The 13,227-nt window shown below is 43.5% G+C and overlaps 1 long non-coding RNA gene across 1 annotated transcript in view; it reads right to left on the bottom strand.

The window, feature by feature from the left end:
* Window positions 1-7,907, bottom strand: part of LOC148136134 (uncharacterized) — a 51,916-nt gene extending 44,009 nt beyond the window's left edge. Inside the window, exons 1-2 of the long non-coding RNA XR_015754701.1 lie at window positions 7,790-7,907; window positions 1,642-1,739 (exon numbers count right to left, since the gene is read on the bottom strand). This is a non-coding gene — a long non-coding RNA (uncharacterized LOC148136134). The remainder of the gene's footprint in view (window positions 1-1,641; window positions 1,740-7,789) is intronic.
* Between the last annotated feature and the right edge of the window lie 5,320 nt (window positions 7,908-13,227).

The following is a 13,227-nucleotide window of genomic DNA, read 5'->3' as shown; positions in this document are numbered from 1 at the left end:
TTCTCCTATATCCTTTAAAAGTGCAAATGATTAATTTAGAGAGATGTGGTTCAGATTCTTTAAGCTTCATATGACATGGAACAACAATTATCTTTGTGTCATTACTTACAGTCTGGGCTCAGGCACAAAAAAACTTTAATTAATAACTTAAAACCTTTTTTTTCTCTTACAGTAAGTCTAGTGGTGATTGTAAACTTAGCTTGGGGCAAATGTGGCCTTTCTACATGCAGCACTCACTATCTGGTGGCTATGACAGTGTCAGATCTACTGTTCATTGTTTTTTGTATCATCCTTCACCGATTTCAACGTTATTATTATCCACCGTGTTTCCTGCAAATCACTCCTGTTTGTACCATTCTCTATGTCCTCAACCGCTTGACCATTGATTGTTCTGTGTGGTTCACCATTGCTTTTTCCTTTGATCGATTTGTTGCCATTTGTTTACATGAGATGAAAACTAAGTATTGCACAGGGAAAACTGCAACCAGGGTTCTAGCAACAATCTGCATCTTCTTTTGTTTAAAGAACATTCCAAATGCCTTTGTATATAGACCTGGAAAGATGATCAACAATGTTCCATGGTACTGTTATACCTGGTCTGGTTATTATAATGATCCTCGGTGGATAGGTTTTAGATATTTTGAGACTTTTTTAACACCATTGTTCCCATTCACTTTTATTCTCTTTATCAACATTCTGACTGTCAGACATATCTTCGAGGCCATTAAGGTGCGGAAGGAACTGAGAGGTCAGAGAAAAACACAGAATGATCCAGAGGTGGAGGGCAGGAAGAATTCTGTGATTGTACTCTTTGCCATATCTGCCAGCTTCATACTTCTCTGGTTGTTGCATATTTTATATTTCTTTAATGCTGGTTATTCCTTGGATAAAGTTTCTTTTCGTCTCTTTGGTCAGATTGGATACATGCTGAGGAACTTCAGTTGCTGCACAAATGCCCTTATTTATGTGGTGACACAGAAACATTTCAGAGACCAGTTAAAGTACGCCATGACATATCCAGTTATAAAAATAATTCAATTGGTGAATCAATCAAAGTAACTCAGAGCCAACATTAGGTGCAGCAGAGAACGGAACGAGGAGTCCACGTGAGGAATGGACCGAAAGGAGAAGGAGGAGCAGCAACATGATAACACTCCTTTCCTCATGGGCAAGGAATGACTCCATCTGAGGGGCAAAATGACAGAGACTGGAGGTGTAAAGCCAGTGTAAAGTGCTGTTAGTAATCAGCAACAATTAGTAGGAAGTGGAACAACACAAGCAAAACCAAGAGATGAATTACATACACACAAAAGTAACATTCATATCAAGTAATCTGTTCTCAGTGAATGAAGTGGGTAGAAAAATAAATGATATGGAGGTAGGTGAGTATTAGATGAGATGAGATTAGATTGCTCAGAGTATGGAAGCAGGCCATTTGGCCCAACAAGTCCACACTGACCCTCTGAAGAGTAACCCACCCAGACCCATTCCCCTATATTTGCTGCTGACGAATGCACCTAACACTGTGGGCAATTTAGCATTACCAATTCACCTGACCTGCACATCTTTGGATTGTGGGAGGAAACTGATGAAACCCACGCAGGCACAGGGAGAATGTGCAAACCCCACACAGAGAGTTACCTGAGGCAGGAATGTAATCTTTCACTGCAGGCCAGAGAGGGAAATGCAACGACAGGCTCCTGTTCACTCTTCCTCACTGAATACTCTGACACACACGTCTGGGCAAATTAACACAAAAACATGAGAAGTTTAAAAGAGGAAATAACATAGTGTCAGGTCTCTGTGTCTTTGAATTGCACATTTATATTCAACAATAGCAAACTTAGTTTCCATTCAATTCCTCACGGTGAAAATAGAACACAGAACAATACAGCGCAGGAGAGGTCATTCAGCCCTCGATGGTGGTGAGTATACTATTGTTGCAGGCAGGGTTTTCCATGCCCCTCCTACTCTCTGAGTAAAGAAACTACCTCGGACATCTGTCCCATATCTATCACCCCTCAATTTAAAGTTATGTCCCCTCGTATGAGCCATTGCCATCTCAGGAAAAAGGCTCTCACTGTCTACCTTATCTAACTCTCTGATTATCTTATACGTCTCAATTAGGTCGCCTCTCAACCTTCTTGTCTCGAATGAAAACAAGTCCCCTAGCCTTTCCTCATAAGACCTTCCCTCCATACCAGACAATCCTAGTAAATCTTGTCTGAAACCTTTCCAAAGGTTTCACGTCCTTCCTATAATGCAGTGACCAAAACTGTACACAGTACTCCAAGTGCAGTTGCACCAGAGTTTTGTACAGCTGCAACATGACCTCGTGGCTCCAAAACCCAATCCCTCTACCAATAAAACCTCACACACTGTATGCCTTCTTTAAACCTAAACGTGGGTGGCAACTTTCAGGGGTCTTTGTATGGACACTGAGATCTTTGCCCATCTACGCTCCCAATAATCTTATCATTAGGCCAGTACTCTTTATTCCTGTTACTCCTTCCAAAGTAAATCACCTCACACATTCCCACAGTAAACTCCATTTGCCACCTCTCAGCCCAGTTCTGCAGTTTATCTATGTCCCTCTGTAACCTGTAACATTGTTCGGCATTGTCCACTACTCCATCGCCGTTAGTGGTATCCGCAAATTTATTAATGCATCCTTCTGTGCCCTGTTCCAGGTCATTTATAAAATGACAAACAGCAATGGACCCAACACAGATCCTTGCAGTACACCAGGATGAACATTTACCATCAACCACCACCCTCTGTCTTCTTTCAGCTCACCAATTTCTGATCCAACCCACTAAATTACCTTCAATCCCATGCTTCCATAGTTTTTTGAACTAGCCTACCCTGGGGAACCTTATCAAACGCCTGACTGAAATCCATATACACCACATCAACAGTTTTACCCTCCTCCATCAGTTTGGTCACCTTCTCAGTTTGGGCGGCACGATGGCTCAGTGGTTAGTGCTGCTGCCTCACAGCACCAGGGTCCTAGGTTTGATTCCAGCCTTGGGTGACTGTGTGGAGTTTGCACATTCTCCCCGTGTCTGCGTGGGTTTCCTCCATGTGCTCCGGTTTCCTCCCACAGGTCCAAAGATGTGCAGGTCAGGTGAATTGGCCATGCTAAAATACCCATAATGTTAGGTGCATTAGCCAGACGGAAATGGGACTGAGTGGGTTACTCTTTGGAGGGTCGGTGTGGACTTGTTGGGCCAAAGGGTCTATTTGCACACTGTAGGGAATCTAATCAATAACTCTCCAAAGTTCCATAACAATACAACAGCAAATAAAACAGTAATTGCTACTCCTGGAATTCGAGGAAATCACCTCAAACACCTAAAACAACCTCAAAAATGGAGCAACTGTCACAGCCAGAAATCTTAGCAGCACTTATACACTGAATAGTAAGGTCCGAGGGAGTGTTGCTGAACAAAAAGACCTTGGAGTGCAGGTTCATAGCTCTTTGAATGTGGACTCACAGGTAGATAGGATAGTGAAGGCGACGTTTGTTATGCCTCCCTTTATTGGTCAAGAGTATTGAGTACAGGGGTTGGGAGGCCATGTTGCAGCTGTACAGGACATTGGTTAGGCCACTTTAGGAATATTGGGTGCAATTCTGGTCTCCTTCCTTTTGGAAAGATATTGTACTGGAAAAGGTTCAGAGAAGATTTACAAGGATATTGCCAGGTTTGGAGGATTTTTTAGATTAGATTACATTACAGTGTGGAAACAGGCCCTTCGGCCCAACAAGTCCACACCGACCCGCCGAAGCGCAACCCACCCATACCCCTACATTTACCCCTTAAATAACACTACGGGCAATTTAGCATAGCCAATTCACCTGACCGGCACATCTTTGGACTGTGGGAGGAAACCGGAGCACCCGGAGGAAACCCACGCAGACACGGGGAGAAAGTGCAAACTCCACACAGTCGCCTGAGGAGGGAATTGAACCCGGGTCTCAGGCGCTGTGAGGCAGCAGTGCTAATCAATGGATACAGCAGGTTATTATGGAGTAAAAAGTGAGGGTCAGCCGAGATGGCTTTGACCATCTTGTGGGTTTTTATCAGTCAGTGGATGTGTGGGGTCATGACATTGGTGAGGACAGATCACTGGGTTAATGCGAGTTTCCATTGTGTGAGATTAATGTCTGCAGTTAACATTTTCAAACTTACTCTATGGTGTAATTCCTCAACTGAGGAAAGAAACTCTGTCTGTAGCTCACAGACACTCTGCATTATCCAGAGATTGATTGTAATGTTGTGTACTGTTGATCCAGATCTCCAGGAATCACTCTGATCATGGAATTGTACTGAATGGGGATCATAAACCTCAGGCTGGAACCTCATGTTGCTAAGAGGATGTGTCATTGTGGAATTGTACAGAGTGTGGGTAACTGCTCAGATATGAACTTCTGAGCCAGTATTCTTGTTTTTCTGTGGGTATCTGTAAATATAGTATTGGAGTAAATGTGGAGCACTAATAGCAGAATACCCGTGAGGTATATCTCAGACTATAAATTGTAATTGTTTGTGAGGAACTGAATGCAATGGAATGTCTGACTGCAGTGGGAAATAGAATGATAACTTATTTGAAACCATGTGATGCTTTATTTTTATTATATTTATCATTTCTGATCTGTTCACAAATGGAGCCATGAATGTAGCTTGGAAATGTGATGGATTGCATGTGGGAAAATATTCTCAGTTGGGTGGATATGTTTGGTCCAAAGTTTCCAAAGTTAAATGATCCGCTGGAGATAAACAAATATAAGTCAACAATGTGGAGCTGGAGAAGCACAGCTGGTCAATCCGCATTGGAGGAGCAGGGAAGTCGATGATGTTTTGGGCTGGGATCCTTCATTGGGACTAGGGAGGGAAGGGGACGGGAGCTCAGAAATAAATGGGGAGTAGGGCTGGGGGAAGGGCAGGTGAGATGGTGATAGGTGGATGCAGGTGGGGGTAATTGTGATTGGTTCATGGAAGGGGGTGGAGTGGACACGTGAATAGGAGGATGGACATACAGGAATAAAAAAATATTAATAGGAATAAAAATATCTGTTTCAACAAATAACTGAGTTTAGTATCTGCAATATTGTGACTATGATTAATAATTGAGTTTGAGAGCATGTCAGAGAATTAACAGTACAGAATGCAGAATGTGGGCCATTAAATAGAGAAAATCTTGAATGAGACATTTGACTTAAGACATTACGACTCGATTTTGCCCAGCATATTTAATGTCACTAACAGAACTCACAAATCCAATTTCTCGAGTTGCGGGCATTTCTCTTCTTTTCGTATGATAATGATAAATATTCTGACTTTGTCGGTTGTCCCGACTATGTCACACATTGCCCATTTTTTATTCCCAGCCGCTTCCAAAGAAGCAAGTGTTAACTCTAAAGTGTGACAAACTCAGGACTGTTTGAATTGCATTTACAGAATATCTGTTCCTTAATCAGATCTTAATCAGATCATACGACACCAACTTATAGTTCAACAGCCAAAAGAGAAAATGCTGGAAAATCTCAGCAGGTCTGGCAGCATCTGTAAGGAGAGAAATGAGCTGACATTTCAAGTCTAACTGGCCCTTTGTCAAAGCTTTGATGCTGCCAGACCTGCTGAGATTTTCTAGCATTTTCTCTTTTGGTTTCAGATTCCAGCATCCGCAGTAATTTGCTTTTATAGTTCAACAGGTTTATTTAGAAGCACAGGCAGTCAATCCTTTATTCAAAATCCTGAAATCTGAAAAGCTCCCAAATCCAAAGTTCCTTTTGTGAAGATTTTTCTCATTCACAAAGTTGTTTGGCGTGCAAACAGTTAACCCAACTCCATAACCACTCAACCCACATCACTCAGATGTAATGTGGGGGCATGACCCAGCACTGGCTGGCATCAATTCTGTCTCAGGGCCTGTAATACTCACCAACGAGACTGCTGTTCAGTACAATTTTTAAAAATTTCACAATTAAACAGTCACTTATTTTGAAATGCAAAAACTTCTGAATTCCGAAAACCAACTGGTCCCGAGGGTTCAGATAAAGGATTGTGTACCTGTAATAGCTTTCGGAACACCTCTCCTTCGTTAGGTAGCTCATGGGGCAGGTTCATAAGACACAGAATTTAGAGCACAAGATCATAGTGTCATGCAACTGATACAATATATTGAAGAAATCTAGATTGCTGTTAAGTCTTTCTTTTAGAAAGGATTGCGGGTTTTAGTTCATTAATATGTAAATTCCAGAATTTCTTTCAAGTCATATTCCCGAGATAACTTAAGGTTTTACAAAAAAATTGACAATACTGCTCAGACAATGCATTAAATGTGTGAGGTTAGAGACGATCTGTATTCCATCCTTGAGTCAGACTGGTTCTAGTTCCAACGTAGGAACTTATAAAATGTTACATGGATTAACTGCCTGCATTCACTGCCTGCAAGTTATGTGCTTTTTGAGCAAAATAAATTGTATCTGCAAATACAATTCAGCCCATTGACTTAAATGTCTGTGTGTGTACATGTGAGGGAGAGAGGAGCGTGTGTGTATGTGCATGCATGTGTCTGCATGTGTGTGTGTAAGGGAGAGTGTGTGTGTGTGTGTGTGTGCGCGCGAGTGTGTGTGTATGCTTGATAGACTGTGAGTGTGACGGAGTATAACCTATGAGAGGGTGTGCAAGTGGGGATTATATGTGTGTGTGGCTGAGAGATAGAATATGTATGTGAGTGGGTCAATGTGAGTGTATGTGCATATAAGAATGTGTGTGTATGTGTGCGTATATTGTAGTGGAGTCAACTGTAGTGGAACATGAACCCCAGATCCCGTTGAGGCCATCCTCATGGGTATCAAATGTGGCTATCGACCACTCCACCTCTAAACACTCCACTCAATATTTTTTGGGGGAAGCAGAAGTTGTTTCTTCTCTTTCACAGGTTACTGTGACTGGCAGGAGTTTCCTATAAGACCACAACATCCACAAGAAGACATCTGGGATCAATAAAGTAGAGAATGGGAGACACCTGACATGGACATTAACTGCAAAATGTTTGCATTCAGTTTTGGAGTCTCCACAGCTCAGATTGCCTCCAGAATTTTATATCCACACTTTATGAAGGACAGTACAAGATATGGAATCACTCCACAGTAACCAGAAATGGATGCCCTCAACATTATGGACAGGTGAATGATTGGACATTGAGTCACTCCCTCATGCACAGGACTGAACATACTGACAATCAGAACTTTGAAGGTATTCAGCAGTGAATCCAACCACCATGTCCCAGGTTAGATTGCACCAAAATTAAAAGAAGTGCTTTTTTAAAAAAATCTGCACAGTGTAGAAACAAGTCCTTCAGCCCAACAAGTCCACACCAACTCTCTGAAGAGCGTCCCACTCAAACACCTGCCTCTCAATCCCAGTAATGCTGTGTTTCCCATGGCCAATCCACCGACCCTGCACATTTTTGGACTGTGTAAGGAGACCAGAGCACCCAGATGAAACTGATACAGACCCAGGAAGAATGTGTAATCAGCACACAGTCACCAGAAGCTGGGATTGAACCTGTCTTCTTGGTGCTGCAAGACAGCAGTGCTAACCACTGAGCCACCATGCCACCCAACTTCCAATATTTGTGATGGAATTCCTCCACATGTTCAAGCCTTTAAACCACAGTCTTCACACCCAATAAAATCTGACTCCATGTAACATAGTTCATTGCATCTTTCCAGTTTAGAAATCAGATACTTTATCTGGGATTCAGTAAAGCTTCTTACCTGATGTCCAGGTTCATGCACCCAACCTTCTCTCCTAGTCCCTCTCCCTGTGAATGGAAATCCCCCTCCCAGATTTGGAGCACACACTAGGGCTAGGAGTCTTCATGGTTTAACTAGCACTCTCCATGGAGATCACCAGAATTACACCACAATTTTGTTCTAGGAGAGCAAACATAGAATAGCCTTTATTGTCACATATACACGGTGAGTACAGTGAGGAGTTTATACCTCACCAATTACAGTACCGACTGAGATACAAAAGTAAAAGTTCAGGACAGCAGACCATGCTGGCAGCTAGTTTTCAGTTCGCACCAGTGACACACAATGCCGGGAAGCCGCTATGCAAGGAGGCTGCTACGCCAGACTAGACCGGGAGGCTGTTGCACCAGGCAGGGAGGTCACTGTGCTGTAAGGCTACTGTACCAGGTCAGGAGGATGCCACACTGAGAGGCCACTGCGCTAGGATGGGAGGATGGCACGCCATGCTGAAAGGCTGCTGCGCTAGGCTGGGAGGCCCTTGCAACAGGCCAGGAGGATGTCACGCCTCACCGGAATGCTGCTATGGGAACCATAAGGCTGCCCACAACATGCCAGGAAGCTGTTGGGCCAGGCCAAGAGATCGTGAGAGGAGGCTTCTGTGCCAGGCCAAGAGTCATCACCAAAGGGTGCACATCATCTCTGCTGGCAAGGACTTTTGCTCCCCAGAGGACGGGAGTGGTTTCCAGAGGCTGGGAATCATCTCTACAGGCAAGGAATCATTGCTCACCAGCGGCCAGGAAGAAAAGGACAGGAAAAGAGAAAGAAGAACACGTGGCGCAGATGAGTTCTGGCTGGAACATCCTACTCCACTGCCTTCTTGGAGCATGGTATCAGGGACTGCTGCTGTGGATCCAGTCCAATGTCAAAGATTAGGGGAGATGATGATGTTTTGGTCTTGTGAGACAATGAGTTCAGAGAACAAGGGGAGCTGGGTTCGATATCCCCAATGGCAGATGGTGAATTCAATACAAATCTAGACTTAACAGTCTAATGGTGACCACTAAACTGTTATCAGTTGTCAGGAAAAAAGAATCCCATCTCCTTCACAAATGTCTTTCAGAGAAGGAAAGCTTTCATTCTAACACAGTCTGGTCTACATGGGACTACAGTGTGTCGGAAATATGCCTTTAAGAGAGATTTATTTTGTCCTGTTTCTCTTGAAGAGAGCTATTGTCAACTAATGGTGAGGTGTCTGCTCCTTGGAAAGCAGAGTAAATAGCTTTGATATTTTTAAAATTTACACAACATCCTGAGTGGATGGAGTCAGGCTCACAAACTCCCAAAGTTTTAGATTCTGCTATCTGTTGTTGAACTTGGTGTTTTGGAATTAAAACTGTCAATAGAGCTCTCTCTCTGCTGCTACAAAAAATCTTGAGGGTTCTTTCAGTATTTCATTTTGCTGCGTTAGAATGAGAAGACCGCAATGAGAATCACACTGTTTTGCTGAATTTGCTTTTGCCAAGGGTGTGTTTATGGATGAGTTAAAACACAAATTACTTTGTCTCTGGTCAATAATATAAAATAGAATGCATCTGCAAATACAATTCTGCAAATGCAAATTCACTCATTGACTTATGTGTGTGTGTGTGTGTGTGAGAGAGAGAAAGAGAGTGTGTGTGTGTTGGGGGAGAGGAACAGAGAGTTAGTGTGTGGGGGAGAGGAACAGATGTTGTGGTCTTATAGGAAACTCCTGCCAGTCACAGTAACCTGTGAAAGAGAAGAAACAACTTCTACTTTCCCCCAAAAATATTGAGTATATTAATATTGTTAATATTGAGTATATTAACATGTTTCTGGGAGTGATTTGCTCCTGATGCATTTCCCTATGTGTCTCTAGAAGGGCAATTGTTTGATTTGAGAGGTGTTACTATAATGGTTCAGATGATAAGACACAGAGCAACAATTATCTTTGTGCTAAAATACATCATGCATAGAGAATATTTGACCAGTAACTTTGTCTCTTTTTTTCCTTTCTCTCTCTCACAGTTAGTCCAGCAGCAATTCTAATCTTGTCTGTGGGAAAGTGTGGTCTTTCGACATGCACCACTCGCTATCTGGTAACCATGGCAGTGTCTGATCTACTGTACGTTACTTTTGATATCATGCTTCATAAGTTTACTTACTATTATTATCCATGGTGCCTTCTGGACATGACTCTTGTTTGTAGCGCCATCTATGCCCTGAGCCGCTTGACAGTTGATTGTTCTGTTTGGTTCACTGTCACTTTTTCTTTTGATCGATTTGTTGCTATTTGTATTCATCAGATGACATCTCAGTATTGCACAGAGAAAACTGTAATGAGGGTTCTAGCAATAATCTGAATTTTCCTTTCTTTAAAGAATATTCCCAACTATTTTTTATTTGAAGCCGAAATGATCATTAACAATGTTCCGTGGTACTGTTACACCACCTACAGATATTATAATGATGCTCATTCGCTGAGTTATCGATGTATTGAAACATTTTTAACACCACTTCTCCCATTCACTTTTATTCTCTTTCTGAACATCCTGAATACATGAGTGAGAATTTAAAATATCGACTGAGACTAGATTATAAACTCCATACCTTTACTTTGTCCAAATGTCTTCCTCCCTCCTGCTTTGCGTATCCCAGCATATCCCAATTTTCCCTGATCATCCTGTGATTGCAAGAACCAACACAGGCATATTGTCCTCCAAATTCTCATTTTAAATTCTCACTCGTGTATCCAAAATGTTCCATGTTCTTCCACTGATTTCATTTGTTTTTTCGGATTCTGTGAGTCTTGTTGCATAAACTCAATATGAAAGTGTTCGATGTTCTGCTATGAATGCAGCCTTCCCTTGAAGCCAAGATGCCACTTACATTCCCAAGCCATTTCTAATCTTGATTATCACCTCCCCAACAGCACTCACAAACCTATTTGGGGGAATTGTATGGATGTTCATTCCAGTCCTACCAAGACGTAAACTGTCCATCTTGTTGAGTTCTAACCTGCTCCAGAGCTGGTCCTAATGCCTTGAAACATGCTGCCTGACCTTCTGAACCCGTTTTCCAGACACATGTTCGACCATCCAATTATTCTGCTCGTTTCTGATCAACACATGGGACTGGCAGTGATTCTGAGAATACTGTGTTCCACATCCTGCTTTTCAATCTCATTCCTTGCTGCCTCAAATCTGTTTCATGGACCACATCCCTGCATTCCCACCTCGGTCTTTGTCACCAACATGGAGCAATACCTCTGTCGTTTGATCTTCCTGCAGCAGAATTTCCTGCAGCTTTTCTGTGATTTCCTTGACCCTGGTAGCAAGGAGGTTATCATCGCATGCTGAAGGTATGTTTATAACTGTAGAAACTCCACTCTGTTTCCCTAACTAACGAACCCATTATCAGTATTGTGTACCCACTCTTCCTACCACCCTGTCCAGCTGACGTGACTCTGTCTGCATTCCTCTGATGAATTCTTTCCATTACAAGCTTCCAAAGCAGGAAACTGATGTCTGATCTCGATCATCTCAGGGGACTGCTGAGATACCTGGCTGTCACGTTTTCCTTATTTGCCCATACACACTAACTGTGATGTAGCCACCTCCATAAATGTGTTATTCCCCTCATCCTCAGTCCCGTGGATGGCCTACAGTTACTCCCATTCTCGAAAACAGAACTCCAGTTTATGCACACTGTCACATTTCCAGGAGATAGGAAACCTCCCAGAATCCCACATTCCACAGGCTGACCATTTCCTTGCTCAGAGACAAAACAAAACTGCAGATGTTGAATTCCAAGGGAGACAAGCAGGAGGTTGGAAGAACACAGCAAGCCAGGCAGCATCAGGAGGTGGAGAAGGCAATATTTTGGGGGTAACTCTTCTTCAGGACTGGGGGTGGGTTTGTGGGGAGCTGCAGATAAAGGGGTTGGCAGGGGCAAGGTGATGGGGATCGGTGAAGACAGGTAGAGGGGATGACCTGGTTGGTGAATGGGAGGAGTGAATCCGGTTGGTGGCTTGGAGGAAGGGTCGATGAGAGGAATGGAAGGGAGAGAGAGGGAGGGGCTAGGAAGGGAATCAGGGGATGGGAAAGGGGGTTATCTGAAATTGTCTCACCTGTAAGGACTGTTTGGGGCACTGGATGGAGGTGATGGGGGTGGTGTGCTGGTAGGTTTTGCATCATTGGTGAGACAGAGGTTCACCTGCCTCTCCTCCAATCTAGTTTACTGTGTCCAGTGCTTCTGGTGTGGATTTCTCTACATCTGGGAGACCAAAGGTAAACTTAGTGAATGGTTTTCCAAGCATCTCAGCCAGGCTCACAGAGGCCGACGAGACCTCCCAGTCACAGGCCATTTTAATTCCCCTTCCCACTTCCTTTCTGACATGACAATCCTTGGCTTCCTCTACTGCCACAACAAATTAAACTACAAATTGGAGGAACAACACCTCATCTTCCATCTGGGCAGCCTGCAACACGGAGTACTCAACACTGAGTTTTCCAATTTCAAGTAACCCCCTTTCCTATCCCCGACTCCCTTCCCAGCCCTCATCTCTCCTTCTAGCCACAAACTGGATTCATTCCTCCCATCGATCAAGCAGCTTGTCTTGTCTTCCCCTATCTCCACCAAAACCTCAAGACAAAGATTTTTTTCAGGGACCTTTCAAACCTCACCACCTTCTGCCTGATCACCTCGCTAATGGGATTTACACAATATAATGTGGTGTCTGTGAAATGAAACTGTTTTGATCTTCTTGCTGATCACATTCACTCTCAGACAGATCAGACAGAGGCACAGTCAGTGTTTCCTTCCCTGTGTTTCCTGGAGCAGCCTCGTGTCTCCGATGAAGCCAGTTTATAAACCAATTGTGATGTCTGAGCTCTCTCTGTGATGTACACGGTGAGGTCACACTTTGACCTGTCCAGTTCAAGAGGCCTCACTGCGATCAAACAGGGAGTTACTGAAACCCTCACTATAACGTCCCTCAGCCCCAGCACCCATCCCTATCTCTGTAACCTCCTAAAGCACCTAGAATCCTTCCAAACCTACAAACCTCACTATCTCTTTCAATTCCACCATCCAACCAAACTCATCCCTATCTTTGTAACATTCCCCAGACACTGCATCTGTCCCTATCCCCGACATCCCTTCCTCTTTCTGTGTCACCATCCAGCAGTTACATCCCTCCCTGTGTGAGAAGCCATCTTGACCATCAACATTATTCCATATCTCTCCAACAGCCTCCAACCCATACCTCTGTAAATTCCTCCAGCTCCAACACCCCTCGTTATCTCTATAATTTCCTTCCAGCACCTACACCCTCCTTATCCTGTTCCAGCCCCTTCATTATCTCTCCAGGATATAGACGCTTCAGATAGGACAGGCAGGGAATCAAAGGTGGGAGAGGAGTTTCATTGCTGGTCAGGGAT

The sequence above is a fragment of the Chiloscyllium plagiosum genome, unplaced genomic scaffold (assembly GCF_037043375.1).
Source record: "Chiloscyllium plagiosum isolate Xiang-an unplaced genomic scaffold, Cpla_swu_hap1 HiC_scaffold_47, whole genome shotgun sequence".
Classification (NCBI taxonomy): domain Eukaryota; kingdom Metazoa; phylum Chordata; class Chondrichthyes; order Orectolobiformes; family Hemiscylliidae; genus Chiloscyllium; species Chiloscyllium plagiosum.
The sequence above is the reverse complement of the archived record's forward strand: the minus strand, read 5'-3'. Positions and strand labels throughout refer to the sequence as shown.